A 15,841-nucleotide genomic window follows, 5' to 3' on the forward strand; every position below is an offset into this window, starting at 1 on the left:
TGGAAGGAGCCCAGGAGGCAGCAGCAGGCTTCATTCAATCGTATTTATTAAGCAGAGCACTGTACTAAGCGTCTGGGAAAGTACAATAACAATAATAATGGAGAAGCAGCGTGGGTCAGTGGAAAGAGCCCGGGCTTGGGAGTCAGAAGTCGTGGGTTCTAATCCCGGCTCCACCACTTGCCTGCTGTGTGACGTCAGGCAAGTCACTTCACTTCTCTGGGCCTCAGTTCCCTCATCTGCAAAATGGGGATTAAGACTGAGCTCCACGTGGGACAACCTGGCATCCCCCCCAGCACTTAGAACAGTGCTTGGCACATAGTAAGCGCGTAACAAATACCAACATTATTATTGTTTTGTGCCAGGCACTGCACTAAGCGCTGGGGTGGATACAAGGAAATAGGGTTGGACACAGTCCCTGTCCCACGTGGGGCTCACAGTCTTAATCCCCATTTTCCAGAGGAGGGAACTGAGGCCCAGAAAAGTCAATTGACTGGTTCACATTTGGCTGAGTGGAAAGAGCACGAGTCTGGGAGTCAGAGATCATGGGTTCTAATCCCGGCTCTGCCACTCGTCAGCTGTGTAAACTCGCAACTGGTTTTAAACTGTGGTAAACTCACAGTTTTAATCCCCATTTTCCAGATGAGGTAACTGAGGCACAGAGAAGTGAAGTGACTTGCCCAAAGTCACACAGCTGACAAGTGGCGGAGCCAGGATTAGAACCCATGACCTCTGGCTCCCAAGCCCGTTTTTTTTTCACTGAGCCATGCTGCTTCTCTGAATTCTCTTTATTGAGCGCTTACTGTGTGCAGAGCACCATACTGAGCAGTTTGGAGAGAACAATATTACAGAGTTGGTAGACATATTCCCTAAGCAGCGTGGCTCAATGGAAAGAGCCCGGGCTTGGGAGTCCGAGGTCACGGGTTCAAATTCCAGCTCTGCCAATTGTCAGCTGTGTGACCTTGGGCAAGTCACTTCACTTCTCTGGGCCTCAGTTCCCTCATCTGCAAAATGGGGATGAAGAATATGAGCCCGCCAAGGGACAACCTGATCACCTTGTAACCACCCCAGCACTTAGAACAGTGCTTTGCACATAGTAAGCGTGTAACAAATATCATCATTATTATTATTATTATTACCCCCGGTGAAGCAAGAGTATAAGAATATGATCATAAGCGCTGTGATGCTGGGGTGGGCTGAGAATCAAAGTGCTTATGGAGTTCAGCCTTAAGTGAACAGGTGATGCAGGAGGGAGGGAAAATAGAGTAGGGAGATGAAAGACTAGTCAGGGAAGGCTTCCTGGAGAAGTGATTTTATCAATCGTATTTATTGAGCGCTTACTATGTGCAGAGCACTGTACTAAGCACTTGGGAAGTACAAATTGGCAACATATAGAGACAGTCCCTACCCAACAGTGGACTCACAGTCTAAAAGGGGGAGACAGAGAATGAAACCAAACATACTAACAAAATAAAATAAATAGGATAGATATGTACAAGTAAAACAAATAAATAGAGTAATAAATATGTACAAGCATATATACATATATACAGGTGCTGTGGGGAAGGGAAGGAGGTAAGATGGGGGGATGGAGAGGGGGACGAGGGGGAGAGGAAGGAAGGGGCTCAGTCTGGGAAGGCCTCCTGGAGGAGGTGAGCTCTCAGCAGGGCCTGATTTTAGCCTGGCTTTGAAGATGGGGAGAGTGGTAGTCTGATATGAAGTTGGGGGGTGTCCAGACTGTAGGGGGAGGTGAATAAGGGGTCAACGTCGAGAGAGAAAAAATCAAGGTACAATAAGTAGGTTGGTGATAATAATAATAATAATAATAATAATAATAATAATAATAATGGCATTTGTTAAGCGCTTACTATGTGCCAAGCACTGCTCTAAGCACTGGGAAGGTTACAAGGTGATCAGGTTGTCCCACGGGGGGGCTCACACTCTTAATCCCCATTTTACAGATGAGGGAACTGAGGCCCAGAGAAGTGAAGTGGCTTGCCCAAAGTCACACAGCTGACAGTTGGCGGAGCCGGGACTTGAACCCATGACCTCTGACTCCACAGCCCGGGCTCTTTCCCACTGGGCCACGCTGCTTCTCTACGCTTCTCTTCTCTACGCTGCTTCTCACTTCTGATAGAGAAGTGAAGTGGGCGGACTGGGTTGTAGTGGGAGGGGAGCTAGGATAATCAATCAATCAATCGCATTTATTGAGCGCTTACTGTGTGCAGAGCACTGTACTAAGCGCTTGGGAAGTACACGTTGGCAACATATAGAGACAGTCCCTACCCAACAGTGGGCTCACAGTCTAGAAGGGGGAGACAGAGAACAAAACCAAACATATTAACAAAAGAAAATAAATAGAATAGATATGTACAGTAAAATAGAGTAATAAATATGTACAAACATATATACGGTATATACATATATATAAGTAGGGAGGTGGCAAAATCATTGGTAAGGAGTTTCTGTTTGTTGCAGAGATGGATGGGCAGCTATTGGAGATTGTTGAGGAGCAGGGAGAATTCTTACTGGTAAAATAGACTCCATGCCTCCCAGAAATAGCATACGGCAGAGGAGATAATAACTGAGCCCTTCCTAACAATAATTATTAAGGTATTTGTTAAGCGATTAGTACGTGCCAAGCACCATTCTAAGCACTGGAGTAGCTACAAGGTGATCAGGTTGCCCCACGTGGGGCTCACAGTCTTAACCCCCATTTTACAGACGAGGGAACTGAGGCACAGAGAGGTTATGTGACTTACCCAGGGTCACACAGCAGACAAGTGGCAGAGCCCGGATTAGAACCCACAACCTTCTGACTCCCGGCCCGCGCTCTATCCACTCCATCATGCTGTTTCTCTGTGAGAAGGGCGGTGGAGAGACCCCAAAGGGGGGGAGAGGGACTCAGAGGAGCTGCTCGCCACACCGAGCAGAATTCATTCATTCATTCAATCGTATTTATTGAGCGCTTACTGTGTGCAGAGCACTGTACTAAGCGCTTGGAAAGTACAATTCGGCAACAGATAGAGACAATCCCTTCCCAACAACGGGCTCACAGTCTAGAAGGGGGAGACAGACAACAAAACAAAACAAGTAGACAGGCATCAACACCACCAGAATAAATAGAATTATAGAAATATAATCATTAATTCATTCATTCAATCGTATTTATTGAGTGCTTACTGTGTGCAGGGCACTGTACTAAGCGCTTGGGAAGTACAATTCGGCAACAGATAGAGACAATCCCTTCCCAACAACGGGCTCACAGTCTAGAAGGGGGAGACAGGCAACAAAACAAGCAGACGGGCGTCAGTACGATCAGAAAAAAATAGATGAACTGTGATCAACCTTATTACCTTGTATCTATAGTAGGTTCACGACCAAGGCTTAGCACTATTTAGGGCTGCTTAGAACTTAACTGCCTCCAACGATGTGAAGCTTTTTCAAAGAAAACCCAGATCTGGGGTCCTCTGAGACGAAAGAAATGGCCATAAGAACCTCCCGACAGCCAGAGGAATGAAACCCTGGAGCCGCCAGCCAAGAAAACATAGGGGAGTCGCCATGCCCAGAGAGCTTTCCAAACAAGCGAGACCTCCAGCTGCCCCACACCATCTGGGCAGTTTGAGTCTGGGAAGCGCAGGACTCAACAAAATAGCCTTTTCGATCTACGGTCACCTTGTAACCTCCCCGGCGCTTAGAACGGTGCTTTGCACATAGTAAGCGCTTAATAAATGCCATTATTATTATTATTAGGATTTTTTAATGGCATTTATCAAGCGCTTACTATGTGCAAAGCACCGTCCTAAGCGCTGGGGAGGTAACAAGATGATCAGGTTGACCCACGGGGGGGGCTCACAGTCTTAATCTCCATTGTACAGATGAGGTAACTGAGGCACAGACTTGGCCAAAGTCACACAGCTGACAATTGGCGGAGCCGGGATTTGAACCCATGACCTCTGACTCCAAAGCCCGGGCTCTTTCCGCTGAGCCATGCTGCTTCCCAAAGGGTACTGGGACATTTTTCTCCACCACTGTTTCTGCCTCTCCAGGCCTATCTTTCTCCCAGGAAGAAGTCCTCTCCCTGCATCCCTCCCCTCCTGCCGCCCCCGTTCCAAGAAACAATGAGTCCATCTGGAGTTCTCATGGTCTACCTTGACCCAAGTCAACCTGCATGATTTGTCAGGAATGTGGTGTTTATTAAGCTCCTTCTCTGTGCCAAACACTGTAGACACAATCTCTACCCTCAGGGATTTTACAGTCTAGAAGGGTTGACAGATAACATAAATTCCCCCTTCTAGCCAGTGAGCCCACTGTTGGGTAGGGACCATCTCTATATGTTGCCAACTTGTACTTCCCAAGCGCTTAGTACAGTGCTCAGCACAAAGTAAGCACTCAATAAATACGACTGAATGAATGAATGAATAAATTGCAGGTGCTCATTAAGCACTTTGTGCCAAACACTGTAATAATAATTATAATAATGGCATTTATTAAGCGCTTACTATGTGCAAAGCACTGTTCTAAGCACTGGGGAGGTTACAGGGTGATCAGGTTGTCCCACGGGGGCCACAAAATCTTAATCCCCATTTTACAGATGAGGTACCTGAGGCACAGGGAAGTGAAGCGACTTGCACAAAGTCACACAGCTGACAATTGGCGGAGCCGGAATTTGAACCCATGACCTCTGACTCCAAAGCCCGGGCTCTTTCCAGTGAGCCACGCTGCTTCTGTACTAAGCCCTGGGGTAGATATAAGAGCATCAGTTCAGACTCAGTCCCTGTTCCACATTTTTTTTTAATGGTACTTGTTAAGCACTTAGTATGTCAGACACAGTACTAAACGCTGGAGTAGATACAAGATAATCAGGTTGGACACAGTCCCTGTCCCTCAGGGGGCTCACAGTCTTAATCCCCATTTTACAGATCTGGTAACTGAGGCACAGAGAAGTGAAGTGACTTCCCCAGAGTCACACAGCAGAAGGGTGGTGGAGCTGGGATTAGAACTCAGCTCCTTCCAACTTCCAGGCCCAATTTCTAGCTCCTAAGCCACGTTGCACAGTCTAAGGAGGAGGGAGAACAGGTATTTCATTTACATACATGGTATTTTATTTTGTTAATGATTCATTCATTCATTCAATCGTATTTATTGAGCGCTTACTGTGTGCAGAGCACTGTACTAAGCGCTTGGGAAGTACAAGTTGGCAACATATAGAGACGGTCCCTACCCAACAGCGGGCTCACAGTCTAGAAGGGGGAGGCAGACAACAAAACAAAATGATGTGCATTTAGTTTTAATTCTACTTGTTCTGACGACTTGTACTTCCCAAGCGCTTAGTACAGTGCTCTGCACACAGTAAGCGCTCAATAAATACGACTGATTGATTGACTGACTTGAAACCTGTCCACATGTTTTGTTCTGTTGTCTGTCTCCCCCTGCTAGACTGTGAGCCCGTTGTTGGGTAGGGACCGCCTCTATATGTTGCCGACCTATACTTCCCAAGTGCTTAGTACAGTGCTTTGCACACAGTAAGCGCTCAATAAATACCACTGAATGAATGAATTTACAAATGAGGAAACAGAGGTCCAGAGAAGTTAAGTCACTTGTCCAAAGCAGCGTGGCTCACTGGAAAGAGCCCGGGCTTTGGAGTCAGAGGTCATGGGTCCAAATCCCGGCTCCGCCAATTGTCAGCTGTGTGACTTTGGGCAAGTCACTTCTCTGTGCCTCAGTTACCTCATCTGTAAAATGGGGATGAAGACTGTGAGACCCCCATGGGACAACCTGATCACCTTGTAACCTTCCCAGCACTTAGAACAATGCTTTACACATAGTAAGCACTTAATAAACATCATCATTATTATTATTATTAGGGTCATAGCCCGGCCAAGTGGAAGAGCCTGGATAAAGAGCCAGGATCCCAAGCTCCAAGCCCGTGCTCTTTCTACCGGGCTACAGTGCTCCTCTAAGAAGAGGGTTAGGAAACCAGGCTCAGAGACCAGGGCACCGGGGGATGGTGGCACAGAGATTCACCCCAGCACCAAAAGAGTTCGTTATGCCTCTTCTGTGCCAGGCCTGGCCAAAGACCATAGAGATCACCCTCATCTGCCCAGTGGGAGCAACAGAACTAGATCCCAATGTTGAGGTGGCATTCATTCATTCATTCAATCGTATTTATTGAGCGCTTACTGTGTGCAGAGCACTGTACTAAGCGCTTGGGAAGTACAGGTTAGCAACATCTAGAGACGGTCCCTACCCAACAGCGGGCTCACAGTCTAGAAGGGGGAGACAGCCAACAAAACAAAACAGATTAACAAAATAAAATAGAATAAATATGTGGCAGATTAGGTGGCAGAAGACAGCATCCTTGCCCAGAAGGATCTTAAGGGGAAGGGCTCTCGGCCCTGCCTGCTGTGGGGAGAGACCGCGGGGCCGTTCACCCGACGCCAACCTCCCCTAAAATAAAACAGAAGGGAAAACCCCCCCGCTGGAGCAGGCAGGAGAGAAGTCGGCCACATCGGGCCTTGGGTTTCCTTCTCCTCTGCTCCCAAGTGGTTTTTAAATAGCTCAATTATCGGCTCGGCTTCAGAGAACCTTCCCCAGTGCTGTACGGTTTCTAAGTAACACTCACAGGTCCCCGATTCTGGGGCAAAACCGGCTCCAGGCAATCTGCAGTCTGGGCATGTGGGCAGAAGGAAGCTGGCGGTTGCCCGGTGCGGACTCAGCAGACAGTCAACGAGTAAACTGCTCTATCTTGTCCTCTGCGTGGAGGCTCTTTTAATTGTAGGGACTGTCTCATCTAGACTCAATCATCATCATAACACCGATCGTAACGACAGAGCCCCAAACCCAAGAAGCCCCGTCTTAAAGGCCAAATCAACTGAGACAATAGCTCGAGAAAAAGCGAGGCAGCAGCCTGGGTAATCCAAGCCAGAAAACTTCATTTTATCCCTTCTTCCAGAGCTCACTGTAGTCTGGGGGGGAGGGGTGCCCTTAATAAGGGAAGATCATTTTAACAGCAAAAATTCCCATCCAAAACACCTCTCATTGGCTCCTAGCCTCACTAAAATATGACACTTCTGGGCTGGTTAATTCAAGACACACCACCACCTCATCATGATTATTATTATCATCATTATCGTTATTTATGGAACGTATTTGTGTTTATTATGTCAGATCTAATCCCGGCTCCGCCACGTGTCAGCTGTGTGACTTGGGGCAAGTCACTTAACTTCTCTGGCCCTCAGTTCCCTCATCTGTAAAATGGGGATGAAGACTGCGAGCCCCACGTGGGACAACCTGATCACCTTGTTTACCCCCACTTGCTTGGCACATAGTAAGCGCTTAACAGATGCCATCATCATTATTATTATTATTCTGTGTCAAGCACTGTTCTAAATGCTAGGGTAGATTAGGTTAATCAGACAGAACGCAGTCCCGATCCCACTTGGGGCTCACAGTCTTAATAGGGAGAACGGGTTTTGAATCCTCATTTTACAGTTGAGGAAATGGAGGCACAGAGCAGTGACTTGTCCAAGGTCACACAGCAGGTAGTGGCGGAGCGAGAATTACAACCCAGGTCCTCTGACTCTCAGGCTTATGCTCTTTCAGTAATGTGTCCATCTGTTATTATACTATACTCTCGAGCGCTTAGTGCAGTACCTGCATCTATGTATAGACTGTGAGCCCACTGTTGGGTAGGGACTGTCACTATATGTTGCCAATTTGTACTTCCCAAGCACTTAGTACAGTGCTCTGCACATAGTAACCGCTCAATAAATACGATTGATGATGATGTATATGTTTGTACATATTTATTACTCTATTTTACTTGTACATATTTACTATTCTATTTATTTTATTTTGTTAATATGTTTTGTTTTGTTGTCCGTCTCCCCCGTCTAGACTGTGAGCCCGCTGTTGGGTAGGGACAACCCAGGCCCTCTGACTCTCAGGCTTATGCTCTTTCCACTAGGCCACACTGCTTCCTAGGGTCTATTTTTTGTGCCCATCACCTACGCTGCTGCCGCTGTACCTCCTCACAAGATACTGCCCAGAGACATTAATAACAATAATAATAATAATAATAATAATAATAATGGCATTTGTTAAGCGCTTACTATGGGCAGAGCACTGTTCTAAGCGCTGGGGGGGATACAAGGTGATCAAGTTGTCCCTCGTGGGGCTCACCGTCTTAATCTCCATTTTACAGATGAGATAGCTGAGGCTCAGAGAAGTTAAGTGACAGCAGACACGTGGAGGAGCCGGGATTCGAACCCATGACCTCTGACTCCAAAGCCCGGGCTCTTTCCACTGAGCCACACTGCTTCTAGAGACGTTGTCCAGAGAACAGCACAAAACCTACCCTCTTGCCCCCTCCCCTCCTCCAGCCCCAAATCTCTTCAGCTGCCTCGGCCTCCTGTTGCCCCTTCCCTTAAATCGTGGTCACACCTCTCTCCTTCCCACCCCCCACTCACTCTGACTCACCACACGCCCCCGAAACACATACACCTTCCCAATCGCGTCATCTAATCGGCCACCTCAGCCCTCACAGATTTATCTACTTGCTATTTCTTTATTGACTTGGTGTTCTTCTGTTTACATCTGGATGGTACGCTCGACAGCTTGGATCTCCAGTCCGCCCTACTAGAGAGCAAGCACCTCCAGGGCCGGAATCGTGACTTTGACTTCTCTTGTCGGCACCAAGTTTGGCGCTTGGCCCCGAGTCGGCATCGATACTGTTTATTTAATCAATCAATCGTTATTTATTGAGCGCTTACTGTGTGCAGAGCACTGTACTAAGCGCTTGGGAAGTACAAGTTGGCAACATATAGAGACGGTCCCTACCCAACAGTGGGCTCACAGAGGGCTCACAGGGGGAGACAGAGAACAAAACAAAACATATTAACAAAATAAAATAAATAGAATAAATATGTACAAGTAAAATAAATAGAGTAATAAATATATACAAACATATATACAGGTGCTGTGGGGCCACGCTGCTTCTCTATGTGGGACCCGACTATCTTGTATCTTATTACATGCCAGGAACTAATCCAAACTAATAATAATAATAATAATAATGGCATATGTTAAGCACTTACTATGTGCAAAGCACTGTTCTAAGCACTGGGGGGGATACAAGGTGATCAGGTTGTCCCACGTGGGGCTCACAGTCAATCCCCATTTTACAGATGAGGGAACTGAGGCTCAGAGAAGTGAAGTGACTTGCCCAAGGCCACACAGCAGACATGTGGCGGAGCCGGGATTCGAACCCATGACCTCTGACTCCAAAGCCCGGGCTCGTTCCCACTGAGCCACGCTGCTTCTCTGATCAGATTGGATACAGTCCATGTCCAGCATGAGGCTCACAGTCTTAATCCCCATTTTACAGATGAGTTAACTAAGGCCTGTCTACTTGTTTTATTTTGTTGCCTGTCTCCCCGCTCTAGACTGCGAGCCCGTTGTTGGGTGGGGATTGTCTCTATCTGCTGCTGAATTGTACTTTCCAAGCGCTTACTACAATGCTCTGCACACAGAACAGTGCTTGGCACATAGTAAGCGCTTAACAAATACCATCATCAGCCCACTGTTGGGTAAGGACTGTATATGTTGCCAACTTGTACTTCCCAAGCGCTTAGTACAGTGCTCTGCACACAGTAAGTGCTCAATAAATACGATTGATGATGATCATCATCATCATCATCATCACACAGTAAGTGTGCAATAAATATGATTGAATGAATGAATAAGGCACAGAGAGGTAAAGTGACTTCCCCAATGTCACTCAGAAAACAAGTGGCAAACAAGGACCCTCCTTGGCCCCCGCTCCCTCAGTCCCAACCGCTTGTCCCGACTGCTTGATTCCACCCAGGTCTTCCCACTCCCCAGAGCCCCCTCGTCCCCTGCCCCAGATCCTGGGGTTGGATCTGGACGCCCTTTGGAGAGCACTTGGGAGACCTACTGCCTGGGCACCAATTTCCAAGCCGTGCTAAGCCCACACCGACTAGGGGAAATTTCTCCAGAAGGGAATAAAGAGCCAGCTGCTCAGCGGCCGAGAAAGTCAGTGAGTCTGGATTCCGTTCCCCACGGCCCAGCGTTCCTATGGATTGACTGACTGGGGGATGGAAGCAGAGACCCGGATGAATCCAGCCCCTGCTAAAAAGTTTTCCTGGCGGTTTGGGAGGAGGAAGCAGACCACCAGTAGCAGCTTCTGTCCTACCCCCACCACCCCCGATCCAAACACATCCCCACCTCGCCCCCACAGAGGCATCCCAAGACCCCGCTTCTTTAGCAGCACCAGGCCTTCCCCGGCCCAGCCAGCCCTTAAATTCATTCAATCACATCTACTGAGCGCTTACTGTGTGCAGAGCCCTGTCCTCAGCGCTTAAATGCGTCAGGCTCTGGACCGAAACACAACCCCATGGGTCCGCGGCATCTTATTATATTGGAACATTCCCCCCATCCCCTGCAAAGCTTCCCAGGATATCAGGCCTATGAATCCCATGGAGAAAGAGGGGAAAGAGTCCTCTAATGGATTCTAATGGGTTATCAGGCTCCCTGTTTTCTGTGATGGCACAAATGTCTGGCATCTTTCTGGGCCTCCCCTCCCTTCTCCCCCTCTCCCCATGGACTCAGCGTGCATGCACACACGCGTACACAGCAGCCTGATTTCTCAGCTCCTTTCCCCCCACTGACAGCTCCGGTTCCCACCACCCCCGGGCAGCGCTCAACCCAGCCGCCTGTTCCACTCGACTACCCCGGGGTTCTCATTCTCCTTGACGGGTGTTGGCGAATCTCTCGCTGGTGGCAGGGATGGGGACAATTTGTACTTCCCAAGCGCTTAGTACAGTGCTCTGCACATAGTAAGCGCTCAATAAATACGATTGATGATGATGATGGGGACGGGAGGAGGGCCCTAGCAAGCTAGCCGGAGTGAAGGCCGCCCTTCCCCTTTCCCCTTCCCAAATTCCGGGGCAATCTAGACATCCCCCCCAGAGCCAGGCCCCATCTCTGGGTCTTCCACCTGCACCCCCGCGGGTCTCCTCCGCCTCGGCGCTCACTCGGCCCATCTGAAGACAGCTCTGCCCCGCCGATCGGCGGCTAATTATAGGTCAGTGAGTCGCCAGGGCAGGGAGAGGGACAGATGGTGGCTGAGTGTGGTCGTGCCACTCACACCATCCCTCCCCCACCCCCACTCAGGGGCTGAAGGCAGGACCCCGAGGACGGCAGCTCCCCCTCACCGAAGGTCCCACGTTGCTCTGTTTCCATGGAGACAGACTCACTCTGGTCAAACAAAGCAGTAGGCCTTTGGCCCCGGTCTCGAAAGGACTTACTTTCTTACTTACTTTAATTTATCTAATTAATTTATTTAATTTTAATAAATTTTATTAATTTATTTAATTATTTACTTATTTAATTTATTTGTACATATCTATTCTATTTATTTTATTTTGTTAGTATGTTTGGTTTTGTTCTCTGTCTCCCCCTTTTAGACTGTGAGCCCACTGTTGGGTAGGGACTGTCTCTATATGTTGCCAATTTATACTTTCCAAGCGCTTAGTACAGTGCTCTGCACATAGTAAGCGCTCAATAAATACGATTGATGATGATGATGATGATGACTTTCCCAGCAGTCCAGGTTCCTGGGTAACGAGGACGGAGGCTGCCCTAAGCCATCTTTCGAGCCACGGGCTTCCCGTCGCTAACCTGGTCCTCCTCAAACCTACCACAGTCCCAGGGCAAATTCCACAAATCGTCCCAACTCACCTCACTGCCTATCAGCAAATTAGCAACCGAGCACAGGCCCCAGGTGTCCTGACTCCCGCACTCTACCAACGAAAGAGCCCGGGCTTTGGAGTCAGGGGTCATGGGTTCAAATCCTGGCTCCGCCAAATGTCAGCTGTGTGACTCTGGGCAAGTCACTTCTCTGTACCTCAGTACTCCCATCTGTAAAATGGGGATTAGTACAGTGCTAAGCGCTTAGTACAGTGCTCTGCACACAGTAAGTGCTCAATAAATATGATTGATTGATTAAGATTACGAGCCCCCTGTGGGACAACCTGATCACCTTGTATCCTCCCCAGTGCTCAGAACAGTGGTTTGCACATAGTAAGCACTTAACAAATATTATTATTTTTAGACTGTGAGCCCACTGTTGGGTAGGGGCTGTCTCTATATGTTGCCAATTTGTACTTCCCAAGCGCTTAGTGCAGTGCTCTGCACATAGTAAGCGCTCAATAAATACGATTGATGATGAACTCCCCACAGATAGTATCAGTAAGGCTGATGACATCCAACTGGCCTTGACAGGATTAAGCAACACAATCCTTAATTCCGGTGAAAAAGAAGTCACTTCTCACCTCGCTGGTCTTCCAAAGGAGCCTGTCCATTTCTGGGTTAAATATCCCTTCCTCTTGTTCACCTTCTTTTCACTCTATGCCCTCACATACCCAGGAAGCGCCCGCCTGAAGGACAATACTCTAGCCAAGTGCTTGGCAAGCAGCACCAGGAGGAGGAGGAGGGAGAGGGGGAGCAGGAAGGGTAGCGGGAATAGCATAGCCTAGTGGGAAGAGCCTGGGAATCAGAGGACCTGGGTTCTAATCCTGCAGACTCTGTCACTCGCCTCCTGCGTGACCTTGGGAAAGTCACTTACCTTCTCTGTGCCTCAGAGTTCTCAACTGCAAAATGGGGATTCAATACCTGTTCTCCCTCTATTAAGCTGTGCGACAGAGACTGTTTCACCCAATTAACCTGATCTACCCTAGCGTCTAGAACAGTGCTTGACACATAGTAAGCACTTAATACACACCATAAATAATAATGATGATTATCAGTAGTAGGAGGGATTCAATACCTGCTCTCCCTCCTGCTTAGACTATGAGCCCCACGTGCGACAGGGACTGTGTCCGATCTGCTTAACTCCTACCTGCCCCACTGCTTAGAGCAGTGCTTGACACATAGAAAGCGCTTAACAAATAGAGAAGCAGCGTGGCTCAGTGGAAAGGAGCACGGGCTTTGGAGTTAGAGGTCATGGGTTCAAATCCCAGCTCAGCCAATTGTCAGCTGTGTGACTTTGGGCTAATCACTTCTCTGGGCCTCAAATACCTCGTCTGTAAAATGGGGATTAAGATTGTGAGCCCCACGTGGGACAACCTGATCACCTTGTTAACTCCCCAGCGCTTAGAACAGTGCTTTGCAGGTAGTATATGCTTATTAAATGCAATTATTATTATTATTTTTAAATACCATTTAAAAAAGGAGGAGGTTGCCCTGCCAGGATGCTGTGGAGGTTTGAGGCAGAAGGGGAGACCCAAGGGTTTCCTGTCTTTCCGATCCATCAGTGTGCCAACACACCTGGGGGTCTCTGCCTGTCATTCCAGCCCTGAAATCTTCCGGCTATTCTGCTTCCCAAGGTCACACCAGACCAAGGAATTCCACCCCAAAATTCTCCAGGATGCATGCGGGATAGGCATCATGGAAAAGCTGGGGACTCTCCCCCCCCCCCACCCCCAACACGCACCCCATTTTCTGAGCTCCATCTGGGCAGGGGATGAGGGAGGTGCCGCTGAACCTAAACATCTCCACCTGCCCAGGAGGCAGCAGAGCAGAAAAGAAGAGAGGAGATGGGAGGATGAGGTAGCCTGCCAGGCTCTGTGAAAGGCAACATGCAAAAAAAAGGGAGAAGGCGGGCAGAGGGGCATGGCGAAGCTCCCCATCCTAACCACCTCGACCTACTATGCTCCTAGCCGACAAGCCCCTCGGTGGTATCTTTCCCAAGTGGATTCCAACACGTTCCCACCTGCTTCCCCGACCCCACTCTCTCCTCCCTCCCATCCTCCAAGAAATCACCACCATTCATTCATTCATATTTACTGAGCACTTACTGTGTGCAGAGCACTGTACTAAGCGCTTGGGAAGTCCAAGTGGGCAACATATAGGGACCTGGAGAAGGGCAGAAGGGTCAGCCAACCTTTCCCTGACCTCATCCCTTCCTGGGGGGAGAGGGAACAGGCCTGGAGGGCAAAAAGGACCACCTCCAGGGCACTATAGGAGGAGGGAAGTGGGGTGGGGGATGATAATAATAATAATAATGGCATTTGTTAAGCGCTTACTATGTGCAAAGCACATAGTTCTAAGCGCTGGGCACTGTTCTAAGCACTGGATGGGTCAGACCCCCCCAAATGGGGTGAAAAGGGAGTGGGAGGAGACAAACTGACCCCCCAACACCAAGAGAGGTTTGAGGCTTCTAATAATAATAATAATAATGATGATGGCATTCGTTAAGCGCTTATGATGTGCAAAGCACTCTTCTAAGCGCTGGGCACTGTTCTAGGCGCTGGATGGGTCAGACCCCCCCAAATGGGGCGAAAAGGGAGTGGGAGGAGACAAACTGATCCGCCCCCACCCAAGAGAGGGGGTTTGAGGCTTATAATAATAATAATAATAATGATGATGATGATGATGATGGCACTTGTTAAGCGCTTACTATGTGCAAAGCACTGTTCTAAGCGCTGGGCACTGTTCTAAGCGCTGGATGGGTCAGACCCCCCCAAATGGGGCGAAAAGGGAGTGGGAGGGGACAAACTGACCCCCCCCACCCAAGGGAGGGGGTTTGAGGCTTCTAATAATAATAATAATGGCATTAGTTAAGCGCTTACTATGTGCAAAGCACTGTTCTAAGCGCTGGGCACTGTTCTAATCGCTGGATGGGTCAGACCCCCCCCCCAAATGGGGCGAAAAGTGAGTGAGAAGAGACACACTGACCCCCCCACCAAAGAGAGGGGGTTTGAGGCTTCTAATAATAATAATAATAATGATGATGATGGCATTTGTTAAGCGCTTACTATGTGCAAAGCACTGTTCTAAGCGCTGGATGGGTCAGACCCCCCCAAATGGGGCGAAAAGGGAGGGGACAAACTGACCCGCCCCCACCCAAGAGAGGGGGTTTGAGGCTTCTAATAATAATAATAATAAAAATAATAATAATAATGATGGCATTTGTTAAGCGCTTACTATGTGCAAAGCACTGTTCTAAGCGCTGGATGGGTCAGACCCCCCCCAAATGGGGCGAAAAGGGAGTGGGAGGAGACACACAGACCCCCCCCACACACCCAAGAGAGGGGGTTTGAGGCTTCCCATAATAATAATAATAATAATCAATGGCATTTGTTAAGCGCTTCCTCTGTGCAAAGCACGGTTGTGCTAGTGGGCAGGAGGATGGGGGCCCGGGCAGCTGTGGCCAGAAGCCCGAGGCCAGGGATGATGGAGAGGAGCGGGTCCCGGCAGGGGGAGGGCGGACGAGTTTGGGGGGCGAGGGGAGGGGGGCCCCGGGGCTCACCTGGCCTGGGCCTCGCTGGCGGGAGGCGGGGAGGGAGCCGGACGCCTCCATGCACAGCAGAGCACAGCACAGCGCACAGCCGGACCGCCGCAGCCCCCTCTCGCCGGAGATATTAGCATAGCCACGCCCCCCCATGGGCGGTCCCTCCTGTATCTGCGTAGCCACGCCCCCTGATTGGCGGAGCCCCCTGTGTTAGCATAGCCACGCCCCTCCCATGGGCGGGGACTCTTGTATCAGCATAGCCACGCCCCCTGATTGGCGGCGACTCTTGTATCAGCATAGCCACGCCCCCTAATGGACGGGGTCTCCTGTATCAGCATAGCCACGCCCCTGATTGGCGGGCCCTCGTGTATTAGCATGGCCACGCCCCCTGGTGGGCGGGGACTCCTGGATTGGTGTGGCCACGCCCCCTGGTGGACGGGTCCTCCTGCATTAGCATAGGCACGACCCCCGATGGACGGGCCCCCCTGTATTAGCATAGATGCGCCCCCCGATGAACTGCCCCTCTTG

General features: G+C 49.4%; 1 protein-coding gene across 7 annotated transcripts in view; it reads right to left on the bottom strand.

Moving 5' to 3' along the window:
* The window catches only part of PPFIA4 (PTPRF interacting protein alpha 4), a 73,430-nt gene extending 58,045 nt beyond the window's left edge, over positions 1 to 15,385 (bottom strand). For all 7 annotated transcript variants that reach the window (XR_005451843.1, XR_005451842.1, XR_005451841.1 and 4 more), the window contains exon 1: positions 15,332 to 15,385. The gene's annotated coding sequence lies outside the window, so the exon portion shown is untranslated. The remainder of the gene's footprint in view (positions 1 to 15,331) is intronic.
* Between the last annotated feature and the right edge of the window lie 456 nt (positions 15,386 to 15,841).

Source organism: Tachyglossus aculeatus, chromosome 7 (assembly GCF_015852505.1).
Source record: "Tachyglossus aculeatus isolate mTacAcu1 chromosome 7, mTacAcu1.pri, whole genome shotgun sequence".
Taxonomy (NCBI): Eukaryota; Metazoa; Chordata; class Mammalia; order Monotremata; family Tachyglossidae; genus Tachyglossus; species Tachyglossus aculeatus.